Below are 14,524 nucleotides of genomic sequence, written 5' to 3' on the forward strand. Positions count from 1 at the left end.
ATAATAAAAGTCCTTACAAAAAGAACTAAAACCTACTAGGCTACATATTGTACCAAAGACTAGCATAGACTAGCTATTTTTCATACCTCAAATCATACTCAATTTTTATACACAATATCCAATAACCTATTTGGAAACAATAGTTTTAAATGACAACCTATGCTCCACTACTAAGCTACAGTACACAAGATGTTGGGTTCCAAACAACAGCACATTTAATGTCCTCCAAACAGTGAGCACGTGTCGCTGCACAAATGAATACCAACCATTAGACAAAAGTCAAGATGTAGTTTTACTACCAATAAAAAAAGCAATACATATCGAAACAGATCAAAGATCTTCACACAATTTTACTGCAACCTTGCATGCAATGTAAGGCTTAGAGAAGAGAACTCTTTAATGCAAATAGGTGACCAAGCAGAAAGAGAAAAATGAGGACCAAGACAGGAAGGCTTATATCAACTAGCTGCTCAGAGTAACATGGGCCGACTGCTTGGGAAGGTGCCAGCTAGAGAAGTGGAAGCTACAATACTAAATTTTGAAGGAACAAAAATTAAGAAATATTATTCTTAAACCTCAGAACAAAATACTTAATCAGCTCAATTACTTTTGGATGAGACTTTGAACGCAAGCTCCATGTATCCCACAGACCTATTTAAAAGGCATTTCCCCTCAGCCAACACCACAATCGTCATTCATCTTAATGCTTCTTACGGAGTATAAATTAATTCCCATGATTTCCTACATTAGTGATCAGACTTTCCAAATACTGAAGTAGTTGGTGAAGCACTTTGAGATTGTTAAGTAACATATTATGCAAGCTCTTTGTTTGTTTTGAATTTTAGTGACTTCAGTTATGCAAAACTGAACACAAGAAAAATCGCAGCGCATTGAAGTGATTTTGGGAAGAAACTGCCTTTTTTAACTGAAAAAAGCAGGCTTTTAATTGTTCATGGTCACATGTTTACAGTTTAGTACCTAACATATGTCATCACAATATGATTTTCTTAAGTGTTTTAGGACAAACTGATATCAGAAGAGATGCTCGGCAAACAAATTTTTTTAAATTTTAAATTATAATGCACAATAACCAACATATCAGCATTTTGAGTCAGGTGTAGATAGCCTTGAGGCATCTTTCAACTCTAGAAAAATCACTACTTTTCTACTTAAACCAATAAAGTACAATTAACAGAAAGCAGCCAATATAAAAAAAAGTGTGTTCTGCTTAAAATATTCGAAGCCTTCAGATAAAAAGCTTGCTGTAAAACAAAAGGTTCCTTTTCAAGATTAAACATAGTTCTATCAATTCAAGTGTGTATATTTCACAGTCAATTACTTGTTTTGACAAAAAATTATAAAAACCCTGTGCTTAACAAGTGTTCAAGGCTGGAAAATGCACCAGCAAGTACTATCAGCTCAGCATTAAGTCTCTGTTCTGTTGAAAATGCTTATTTAATCCAAGCTCATAATAGCACCCATTATAGCAGCAAATTTGAAACTATATTGAACCTGGGTCTAACATTGCAGCTGAGGACTTTATACATAGAGTAAAAATTTTGTTCTACTTGTATGTAAGGTAACTTATGCCTATGGAGCAACGGTAATGCTACACACAGAAAATGATTATAACTGATGACTTGATAAAATGAAACTCAGCCAAAATACTTTCAAAATTAAACTTGCCATAAGAGATATGAAATTCAACTTAAATTAAAACAAAAACATTAACAAAGTCTAATAACTCGCATTCAGTATTGTAGGACAGCAATCATTGCACAATATGGGAGAGTTTTATATTGAATTGATTAGGTTAACTAGATTACCATTACTGAACAAATCTGTTTTCCATTTTTTAAAAATTAAAAATCTGACAGAGAACGTCAAGTAATGGACAGGTATCCTTGCAGTGCATCAAGTCCATTTGGAACTGGAGTGATTCCCCATATACACGGCACAAAATGATTTTAGTTCTTGAGATAAAAGATCTGTTGCTGACTCATTATCTCACCTTGCAATTTTAATAGTAAATTTGAGTACAAGCACAATTCAGAACGTTCATTGTCGGAATGACTGGCAGCATTAACCAATTAACTGATCAATGACATAAAAATAAAATCAGGAAAAGCGCCATTTGTGAAAATGTGAACTACACAGAATTCTAAGAAAATGCCTTGAACTTCTATGGTTTAATTTTACTGACATTCTGCAGGGAGCTGAATGAATATAAATGATATACCACCCTCTCATTTACCAAGCTGCTTTTGTTTTCCAGCAATTTTCCTTCAATAGAAAATTATATACCCATCATCATTATTCAACAAACTTCTTCCACCCAATAATCTCCACTATCTGATGCCACTAATCTAACGGGTTTCTCCATGTTCTTTAAGCAGTTTCAATCTAATAGAAACACCATTGTTCATGTAACATCAGGTTGCCAGCATCATCATACACGCAAAATAGCTAAGCCTGTAGTAGATAGGCTGCTAAAATACCACATACTGAGATCTTAGAACAACTGCAGAAAAAGACAAATACTACAATTAAGATTTAGAGGTATATTAAAGCAGAAAAGTCAGACATGGTTTTGTTTTGTTTAGCAGTACAAGAAACTTAATGGCTTTATTTCTATCATTATCATTGCTCCATTTTCAGTGATAAAGCTCCAAACACAATACTCACTTCCTTCCAATGTTGGGATTTTCAACTTTAAAAGAGAAAGTACATAGGCTTTGATCTGTAAAACTTTTAATAACATCATTGGAATAAATCAATTACCTTAACATAATAAAACTTCAAATGAGTTGAGGGGAGTACAAAATCTAAAATTTGAAATGAACTTCAGTACTAGGCTATTTTAATTTCTTCTTCTCAAGTTCAATGCCCAAAAGTAGGTCTAACTCATGTAAGACAAGGAGGCAGGTTCCAAGTCCTCTCAGCTTCAATGTGGATTAAACCTGTTGACAGAAATCTGAACCATATCAGCCAACTGAGCCAACTAGCCCAAGGAGTCAGGCATGTTGTGACAACATTTTTGGATGTTCTCGTACAGTGCCATGAATTTGGATAAACCCTCTAAGTCCAGCACATGGCTGACAAGGAATTTCTCACATTCTATCACCTGCATATGTTTCAAGGAATTAGTTTGTGAGAACTCCTTCCTTGGTCATTAAGTCCTGGAATGGGACTTGAACTCAAGAGTGACTGGCTCAGAGGCAAGGAAGTTACTCATTGTCCCATACTGCCTGTATTTTAATTCCGGAGATTCATTTACATTCATTGGTCAGCTCTCAGCCTATAAAGAATGGCAAACAACATTTCATTGAAGCTTTTTTCCCACCCAATTTCTATTGAACAAAAAGACTTGAGGTTTGCCCCTATATTAGAGGGATATAGGCCAAGTGGGACCAGCTTAAGTTAGGGTATCTGGTTGGCATGGGGTTGTGGGGGAGGCGGGGGGGGGGGGAGAATGACCTTATAGAGGTTTATAAAATCATGAGGCATGGATAGGATAAATAGACAAGGTCTTTTCCCTCGGGTGGGGAATCCAGAACTAGAAGGTGTAGGTTTCGGGTGAGGGGGCAAAGATTTAAAAGGGACCTAAGGGGCAACTTTTACACGCAAAGGGCGGTGCATGTATGGAATGAGCTACCAGAGGAAGTGATGGAGGCTGGTACAATTACAACATATAAAAGGCATCGGTATGGATATATGAATAGGAAGTGTTTAGAGGGATATGGGCAAAATGCTGGCAAATGGGACTTAGGTTAGGACGGGACATCTGGTCAGCATGGATGAGTTGGATCAAAGGGTCTGCTTCCGTGCTGTTATCTCTATAACTATGACTCCATGATATGGTTGTCAATAACGGGAGTAGAAAAATAAAGCTATGGGCATTTACAATTTAAAGCGAAGCAGCAGAAGTTTGATTATACCAGTGAAAGCATTGTGTGTGGTTTAAGGACCTCCATTATTCAAAGGACATTGAGAATTAACCATTATACTGCAAAGTCGTCCATCGTCTCCCACAGCAGCCTTTGATATAACTTATCTGGACCTATCGATCTATTCACTTTAAGTCTGGTAAAACCTCCAAACCTCTTCACTCCTTTTGTCAAGCTTCTCAACATGCTCACAATCCCTCTTCCCCAATTCTGAACATATTTACTTCTTCTCTAAAGTGAAGATAGATGTGAAGTACTTGTTTAACACCCTACCAATGTTCTCTAGCTCCATGCATCGATTGTCCTTTTGTCCTTAATGCCCTTTGTTCCTAATGGGCCCACCTCTTTCCCTGGTTCCCCCCTTCCCCTTGATTTATAAAATATCTTGAGATTCTTCAAACTCTCAGCTGCCAGTTTTTTTCATGCCCCAATTTGATCTCCAAATCATTTTAAGATCCCCCTGCACTTTCTATATTTCACAAGCCTCTGTTGATTTTCTTCCTTTGTACCTGTTAAAAGCCAGAACCAAGATCTGAAATTGCTGAAAAATCTCAGCAGGTCTGGCAGCATCAGTGGACAGAAAGCAGAATTAAATGTTTCAGGTCCAGTGACCCTTTTTCTGTCTACCAATACTGCCAGACCTGCTGAGATTTCCAAAAAAATTCAGATTTTGTTTCTTATTTCCATTATCTGCAGTTCTTGTTGAAAACCTCTTCTCCTTCTTATCCAGTCCTGAATATTCCTAGACGTACAGGTTCTCCATGCTTGTTTCATCCTAAAAGCAACATGTTGGACCTGTAATCTCACCAATTATATTTTAAATTGCCCCCCCGACTGTTCTCCTGTCGATTTGTAGAGAAGTAGCTGTTCCCAGTCTTTGGTCAGATCCTGCCTTAGGTTAATAAAATCTGCCTTCCCCCAAATTAAAACACTTTTTTTTTTGCAAACCATCTTTTTCCTTTTCCATAACAAACTTAAAATGACAGTATTGTGATCGCTACCAGTAAAATGCTCTCCCACTGATACCTCAAACACCTGCCCAGCTTTGTTCTCCAACACTGCTTCATCCCTTACTGAATCTTTAAGTGTTGACATGAAAAGCTCTGATGACATTTCAAGAAATCTGCTCCCTCTAAACCCTTTACAAAAGGGTTCCAATTAATGTTGGGAAAATTGAAATCCCCTAATATAATTACCCTTCTGATGCTTTTATATACCTCAGTGAATTGTCTACATATCTACTTCTCTACCACCAACAATACATTCCCAGCAACATAGCTGTCCCCTTTAATTCTAAATCTGTACCCACAAAGCCTGTTTTGAAACTCTCCCTCACTTCAGAAACTGCCTCAACCTCCTCTCTTACACCCTTCTCTGTTCTGCCTGTAGATCCGATACACCAGTATGTCGAGTTGCCAATCCTGTACCTTGCTAAGACATGGAAACAGACGGTTAAATCAAATCAGCCTCCGTCTCTGTACTTCCAACACAGTAGAATTAAAATTCTCAGTAACTCTCAACACTGATCGCAACAATTCCTAATCAAACACTTGAATAAACAGTAACTGTGATTAACCAATACCAGACACCAGGTCTATATTGTAAACAAAAGATTTAACTATTTATTAATAAAGTACAACAGCTTTAGCAGAACTAATTAATGTCTGATTTAAACTTATACCCCCAAGTCTTCTAATTCTAGTCCCCACTAATTCTAGTTCACACAATGACAGACATATCATTAATAGATGAATCAAAAGGAAAAAAGAAATAATTGTGACATAACTGTACAGTTAACTTTAGCAGACTCTATAATCCCTAACATCACCGGGTTATGGCATCATATAGGTTTGTGACAATGATGAATGCAGATAGTTTCCACTCGTCTCCAAGGAATATTCATTTAATTCTTACAACAGATTCCATTCTCTAGACTTCCAGTAAGTAACTGGTGAGAGGACAACCAGGGAACAATCAAACCTCTGCACTTAAGCTATCAGAAGCACAATCCTTCTGCCCCAAGCAGTCCAAAACCTGTTCAAACTCTGGCCTCTCTAGACTCTATATCTGCACAAGGCCCTGGTTAACATTCAATATTTACCATTTGCTTCAGCCAATGACGATTCTGGAACCAAAGCATCTATAGAGCACTGTTAACAAGAAACCACCTGAAATTAACTTTCAGGCCTAACCTCACGAACAAGTAACATTTTTGTTTGTTCACCATTTTTTAAACAAACTGCTGCTCCTGATCCAAAGATTACCTTTAGCTCTCAGTTCACAAATCAAAATGATAAAGCAGTGAGGGTTTCAACACCCTCCTCCCTCAACCACATCTGTGATAGCAATATCATCACAATTCCATATGGTCAATCCATACCCTTGACTCATCCATCTTACATACAATACTCCTAGCATTAAAGTAGAGGGCATCCAGCTTTCCCTTATTCCCTACAAGTTCAACATGGTGAAACTCCCTCTGCCTTGGATCACTTACTAAAATATGCTGCATCCCTATTGCACTAACACTCTGTGCACTTGTTTTACCGAACTAGTTTAAGTTCCTCAAACAGGTGAACACTGTCATGCTTGTACAGATCACACCTTCTCCAGAAATGGTCTCAGTGATCCAGGAATTTAAAATCAACTCTTGACCCATGCATTCATCTGCCCTGTTCTCGCTACCATGTGGCATACAAAAATTACAACCTTTGAGGTCCTGCTCTTTAGTCTGCTGCCGAGCCCCCTAATCTTTTAATGCAAGACTTTATTCTACCTAAGTGATACCAACATATACCACAACCTGTGTCTTATACCCTCTCCCTTCAGGATGCCCTGCAGCCACTCAGTAAAATCCCTGATCTTGACACTAGGGAGGCAACACAACATCCTGGAGTCACGTCTGCGGTTGCAGAAATAGTTGTCCCTTAACTAATAAATCCCCTACCACTATCACTCCTGCTTTAATTTTACTCCCCTCAAGCATAGTCTGGCTGTTGTGGTGTGAGAAACTTGGCTCTACCTACACTCCCTTCAGGGACCAGCACCCTCATCAGCTTCCAAAATGCAAAACTGATTTGAGAGTGGGAACCCATGGGACTCGTGTATTTTCTGCCCTATTCCCTTTGTCTGATTGTGACCACCTCTCTAAACATGCCATCCACATAATATTTAGCCTGGCAAATGTACCAATGTCTCCAGATACTACATGAGCTCTAAAACACAATTAGTTTTTCAGTAGTTGGGAACACTTCATATACATGGTCATCAAGGACATTGTAGGGTCCAAACTTCTCACATAGGACAGATCACTTCAACTTCGCTGATCCCACCTGCTATGACTTAAACTTATTTAGCCATACAAACTGCTTGCAACCAATAAATCACAAAATAAACCTTAGAAACTCTAAACCACAAGACAAAAGGAAAAAAGAACCTCTTCCCCTTTGCACCAAATTGCCACTGAGCTCCAAATCCCCAAAAGCGCACACATCCTGTGGCTGCGTCTCACTCAGGATTTTGTCTCTCCCAACCATATACTCTTAACATCAATGCTAAAAAGCATCAAGCTACCAGAGTCAAGGAGGACTTATCTGCCAAACTGGGTTGCAGCAGGTATTGAAAGAACAAACAAAATTGATAAAAACATCTTGACTTTGTCCTCACAAATCTACCTGTTGAAGACGCATCCATCCAGCAGGGGTGACTACAATATAGTCCTTGTGGAGACAAAAATTGTCCTTGTAGAGACAATAATATGATTGATTCAAACAGATCTGGCATCTTAAAACTGAGCATTAATAAAGTGCTATGGACATTTAGCAACAACAAAATTGTATTCCACCAATCTGTAATAATGTTCACTCTAAATTATAATAAGACAAACGCTAAGAGGGGAGCATTTTGCAGACAGTTAAATTCCATTAGATTCAAAGTTGTTATGAAAATGACATGGATGGGCCTGAAATCAATGCTCTTAACCGGAGGGGGGGGTGTGTGTGTGTGTGTGTGTGTGTGTGTGTGTGTGTGTGTGTGTGTGTGTGTGTGTGTGTGTGTGTGTGTGTGTGTGTGTGTAAGTGAGAGAGAAAGAGAAAGAGCAAGAGCACGAGAGTGATAGCGAGAGGATGATAAGTGCAGCCAACTGCAAGAAAAGATCAGAGATGATCTTATTGAATGGCAGAGTTGGCTCAACAGGCTGGATGGCCTACTCTGCTCCTAATTCTTACATTCTTATAAGGTGGTAACGTGTGTGTGGAGCCAGAGGATGCATGTAGAGTTCCAAATAAATACTGTATCTGTGTTTACTAGTGAATGCAAGAATCTCAGTACAAAAGTCAGAAAGAAGCATGTATATTCCTAAAGAAATTAGCATATAGAGGAGTGGTACAGCAGGATTAAAATTAGATAAATCTCCAGGGTTGAATCAAAATGTATCCCAGGCTACAGAGTGAGAGGCAAAGGAGGAAACAACAGGGGTGCCGGAAATAACTTGCAATTCATTTCTGACCACAGGAGAGGTGTCAGAAGTTCAGAATTAGAAGGACCTTGGTGTGCACGTCCACCAGTTGCTTAAGGTAAGGAACAGGTAGATACAGTGCTTAAGGCGGCATATGGGAATATTTGCCTTTATTAAGTAAGACACAGAGTTTAAGAGCAGGCAGATGATGCTGGAACTATATAAAACTTTGGTTAGACCACCGATAGAGTATTGTAAGCAGTTATGGAATCCATATTATATGAGGAATGTGACTGCACTGGGAGTGGATGCAGAGGGGATTTACTAGGATGTTGCTTCGGCTGTAGAGTTTTAGTTATGGAGGGAGACTGGAGAGACTAGGGTTGTTTTCATAGAATCCCGATAGTGTGCTGAATGGCCTCTTTCTGCACTGAGGTTGCACCGAACCTCAAAAGAGCATCCCACCTAGACCCAGCCCCCTTTCCAATCCCAGTAATGCTGCATTTACTAAAGCTGATCCACTTAGCCTTCATATTCGTGGAGACTATGGACAATTTAGAATTGCCGATCCACCAAACCTGCACCCCTGTGGCATGAAACCAGAACACCTAGCAGAAACCCACCTAACACAGGGTGAATGCGCAAACAGTCAGTCTAATCTAGAATCAAACCCAGGTCCCTGGCACTGTGAGGCAATGCTAACCACTGAGCCACCATGCCACCTTGGAACAGAAGAATGAGAGGGGGGACATGATTGAGTTGCACAGACAGGAAGGAACTTTTCCCCTTAGCAGAAGGATAAATGACCAAAAGGTACTTAAGGTAAGGGCAGAAGGTTTAGAAGAGTAGTAAGGAAAAAGTCTATTATTCAGAGGGTGGTGAGAATCTGGAACTCTCAGCCTGCAAGTGTGGTACAAGAGTTTAATTTAGATAATGCAAAGTGTTGGATTTTAATAAGACAAACCAGAGTAGGGCTTGTACGGTACATGGTAGGGCCTGGAGAGTGTTGCCGAACAAGAGACCTAGGGTATAGATGCATAGTTCCTTCAAAGTGCTGTCACAAGTAGACAGAGTGGTGAAGAAGACATTTGACACACTTGCCTTCATTGGTAAATGCACTGAGTACAGGAGTTGGGAGGTCATGTTGTAGCTGTACAGGACATTGGTGAAGCCACTTTTAGAATACTGTGTCGTCCAGCCATAAGAAGGGTGTTGTTAAACTCGAGAGGATGCAGAAAAGATTTGCACAGATATTGATGGAATTGAAGGTTTTGAGCAAGCAGGAAAAGTCGAATGGCTGAGGCTATTTTCCTTGCAGTGTAGAAGCTGAGGGGTGACCTTACTGATATTTATAAAATCATGTGGGGCATGGATAGGGTAATAGCCAAGGTCTTTCTCCTGGGGTGCAGGAGTCCAGAATTAGAGGGCATAGGTTTAAAAGGTGAGAGGGGCAAGATTTAAAAGGGACCTAAAGGGCAACATTTTCAGGCAGAAGGTGGTGCACTTATGGAATGAGCTGTCAGAAGTGGTGGTGGCAGCAGTTAAAATTACAACATTCAAAATGCATCTGGATGGATACATGAATAGGAAGGGGTTAGAAGGATATGGAAAAAACGCTGGAAAATATGACTAGATTAATTTAGGATAGCACAGATGGGACCGAAGGGACTGTTTCCATTCTGTCCAGCTTAATGACTCTACTGAATGTCTAGTAAACCCATAGAGTTCCCAACTACAAACTGCTGTGGAAGCCAAGTCATTGATTATATTCAAGAAAGAGATAAGTGAATTTTTAGATATGACAGGTCTTAAGGGGTATGGTGAAAAAGTTGTGGTATGGCACTGAGCTGGAGGATCAGCCATGATCATATTCAGTAGTGGACCAGAATTGAAGTGCCAAATGTCCTTTGTCTGTTTCTACTTGCAATGTAAACAACATAGATCCTTTGGGAATAGAAATTAAGGCTGCGTGATGAGCCAGCTTTCAAAAATACAAATGTTTAGAAATGTTGTATACACAATAGCTTTAATGAGTTAAGTTGCTGATAAAGTCAAAATAATCTAACAGTTGAACTTTGTCAGTGCAACTTGGATGCTATTTTTTAAAAAGCTAATCAATTCAGTTAATAATGTCGATCATATAGTGTACAACAGATCACATTCTGATCTCTAAGTAAAGCATGTATGAACAGGTATATTATTCAAATTAATAAACTTTCCTTTCAATCAAACCTCTTGGAACATTGTTGGGGATTGTTTTAAATTTAAAATTAAGTGTAGTGAAATACATAAATAATCGTCATGAAAATTGAATCCATTAAAACCAAACGCATAAGCTTCCAATTAGTCAGATCTCAAAACTCTGTCATCACATGGAGCTAAATTGAAATTATGTGTTTTTTCTCCATGCTACCAAAACTACGCCCTACAGCTGGGCTTTAAAAAAAGTGAAAACACAGAATGTATTGTAACACTGAATAAATAATAAATGCAACTGTAACAGCTCAATATTTTAGGCCAACTCAAAAGAATTAAGTCCATTGTGCCAACCTATTTATGCATGTCTATATTCCAACAGACTATAGTTTTCTTTGGAGCACATAATGCTATTCTTCAACAGAGCTGCAGTTAATATACATTATGAGAGCGGGTGGTGCGTGTCATGGAATGAGCTGCCAAAGGAAGTGGTGGAGGCTGATACAATTACAACATTTAAAAGGCATCTGGATGGGTATATGAATAGGAAGGATTTAGTGGGATATGGGCCAAGTGCTGACAAACTGGAATAGATTAGGTTAGGATATCTGGTCAGCATGGACGAGTTGGACCGAAGGGTCTGTTTCTGTGTTGTACATCTCTATGACTCTACATAGACACTGCAGGTTTAACATGGACCAGTGCTAAATAATCATGGGAAATCAGTTTAGAGTAGATAAATGCATTGTGGCTGGTAGGACCTGATGGGCTAAAGGGCCATTTTCCGTGTTGTGTATATCAATGAGAGATGCTTTGATTTACTGGCCTTGTCTCAATTAAAATGTTCTGCTCCTTACTTATGAGCTTTCTGAATTGTTAATATTAAATACACACTAACAATAAGAAAATACTTTCAAGTATAGTTCATCTTCCCACAAATTGGTTAATGATTCTACAAAATCAACAATCCTCTTTAATAAGCAAAATGCCTCCAGATGCCTCAAAATTTTGTCTTTTAAACATCCTGTCTTTCACAGCACTTAAAATTATATTTCATAAGACCTGGGAGCAGAAGGCAATTCAGCCCCTCAAGGTTAAATTTAATATGACGAGAAAGCGAGGTCTGCAGATGCTGGAGATCAGAGCTGAAAATGTGTTGCTGGAAAAGAGCAGCAGGTCAGGCAGCATCCAGGGAACAGGAGAATCGACATTTCGGGCATAAGCCCTTCTTCAGGAATCTTAATATGTAAATTTAATATGACCTCAACTCCACTTCCCTCACCACTCCCTATATCCTTTAACCTGTTAGTAGCTAAAAATGTGTCTTACTCCTCCTCAAAATTTATTCAGTAGCCCAGCATCCACTGCACTCTGGGGTAATGGCTTCCACAGATTCACAGCACAGAAGTAATTCCTCTTCATCTGTTTTTAATCTATGATCACTTATTCTACATTGCCTCACACAGGGAAATATCTGCTCTACATTTACTTTTTCAATCCAGTTTAGCATCTTACATATCTCAATTAGATCTCCTCTCATTCTTCTAAACTCTAGAAAGTATGGGGTTAAACTGCCCAGTCTCTCCTCAAAACACGCCGATCATCTCTAGAATTAACCTCGTCAATTTTCTCTGAACTGCCTCCAATGCAATTATTTCAAGAGGATCAAAACTGGATTCAGTTACTGACCAGACCAAACACTATTAAGCCTAGACCCCAAATTTTTCTTATTGTTAAAGGCAAGTGTAAGGCATGTGTCCTGGATGCAATTCGATTAATCAAACTGCTAGGCTTGAAGCAAAACACACTTTTTTCTTACACTATAGTCAAAATACAAGCAAAAGACAGACAAATTGGAAAACTTAACAGAATAGTGGATTATTCAACTATTAAACAGCAATTGTTCCCATATAGTAATATCCCATAAACACACCCTTGGCAAAGGCAAATTCAATAAAATAGATTGTCTCACATACAATTCTCCAAACCAGGAGGAAAGAACATGAAGAGAAACTCAGAGAAATCAAGCCTTTTGCTGTAGCAGGAGATGTACAGCAGCTTTGAAAACGCCAACTGTTTTAACTGAAAGTTAAATTAAAATCATGATTCGTGCTGCTTCTATTGTTCCAACATTTGAAAAACCTCAAGGCCTCAAGCTGTTTACATTATTGGCCAGGAACATACCACTCACATCTCTGTCTCAATCCCTCTTAAAAAAAGGACAAAAATACATCTCAAAGCCACAGAATCATCACTATTCCAATAATTTCCCAGTGGCAGAAGTTATAGTAGTTGATCTATAGCTTCCTACTTTCTGCCTCCCTCCATTCCAAAAAAAAGGTGTTGTTACGTTAACATTTTCCCAGTTCACTGAAACCTTTGCAGAACCCAGGGAACATGGGAATATTATAATCAATGCACCCACTATCTCTGCTGCCAGTTCCTTTTAGACCATATTTAATGTATAGTAATCCTCAAATGTTCATGGCTATATTATAACTTTCCATTTACGGGTGTTCTTTTATTAATTTCTCCCTATTCATCCAAAATGATTTTCTCAGGATACCGGAGGATTATTTTATAATAAATATGCATATGAACTTGAAAAACCCAGAATACCATTGAATTTGAATTTGGTTTGAATAATTTCAACTCTCCTAATCAATAGCATAATAAAACCTGTTGTTACTTCCATAAAATTAGCACATAATACAATGGTACTATAGTCCACCTCAATTATCAACTTCAAGTGCCAATTTGGACACATCTAAACTTAGTCTTGCTTTGAAAACATATACTTAATATAAAACTTTATTTGACCCAAAGTTTTTGAAATTAATCTAAATTTTCAAATAATTTTGAGCAAGTGACTAGAAATCTTCTGTCAGCTAAATAATCCACCAGTAAAGCTAATTGAAAGTAATACTGAAGCACCCTGGAACTTGCAAGGTATCAAGTATCAGCTTGAATAATTACAGCAAAAGATAAAAATCTCACAATCAAGCCTAGTGGACAGCAAAGAAAGTTACCGCAGATTACAACAGGATCTTGAACAGATGAACCAATGGGCTGAGGAGTGGCAGATGGAATTTAATTTAGATAAACGTGAGGTGCTGCATTTCGGGAAAGCAAACCTTAGCAGGACTTATACACTTAATGGTAAGGTCCTGGGGAGTGCTGCTGAACAAAGAGACCTTGGAATGCAGGTTCATAGCTCCTTGAAAGTGGAGTCACAGGTAGATAGGATAGCAAAGAAGGCGTTCAGTATACTTTCCTTTATTGGTCAGGTTATTGAGTACAGGAGTTGGGAGGTCATGCTGCGGCTGTACAGAACATTGGTTAGGACACTGTTGGAATATTGCATGCAATTTTGGTCTCCTTCTTATCGGAAGGATGTTGTGAAACTTGAAAGGGTTCAGAAAAGATTTACAAGGATGTTGCCAGGGTTGGAGGATTTGAGCTATAGGGAGAGGCTGAATAGGCTAGGGCTGTTTTCCCTGGAGCATTGGAGGCTGAGGGATGACTTTATAGAGGTTTATAAAATCATGAGGGGCATGGATAGGGCAAATAGACAAGGTCTTTTCCCTGGGGTGTTGGAGTCCAGAACTAGAGGGCACAGGTTTAGGGTGAGAGGGGGAAAATATATGAGAGACCTAAGGGGCAACTTTTTCACAGAGAGGGTGTTGTGTGTGGGGATTGGCTTGCCAAAGGAAGTAGAGGTGGCTAGTACAACTGCAACATTTAAAAGGCATCTGGATGGGTATATGAATAGGAAGGGTTTGGAGGGATATGGGCCGGGTGCTGACAGGTGGGACTAGATTGGGTTGGGAAATCTAGTCGGCATGGATGAGTTGGCCCGTGCTGTACATCTCTATGACTCTAAGTACCAAGCTTTAAACAAAATTTCAACGGAGATTAAAAGATA

The 14,524-nt window shown here is 38.9% G+C and overlaps 1 protein-coding gene across 11 annotated transcripts in view; it reads right to left on the reverse strand.

Moving 5' to 3' along the window:
- Positions 1–14,524, reverse strand: part of ccdc88ab (coiled-coil and HOOK domain protein 88ab) — a 399,202-nt gene that overhangs the window by 316,438 nt on the left and 68,240 nt on the right. The window lies entirely within an intron of this gene.

Source organism: Chiloscyllium plagiosum, unplaced genomic scaffold (assembly GCF_037043375.1).
Source record: "Chiloscyllium plagiosum isolate Xiang-an unplaced genomic scaffold, Cpla_swu_hap1 HiC_scaffold_10, whole genome shotgun sequence".
In the NCBI taxonomy this organism is placed as follows: Eukaryota; Metazoa; Chordata; class Chondrichthyes; order Orectolobiformes; family Hemiscylliidae; genus Chiloscyllium; species Chiloscyllium plagiosum.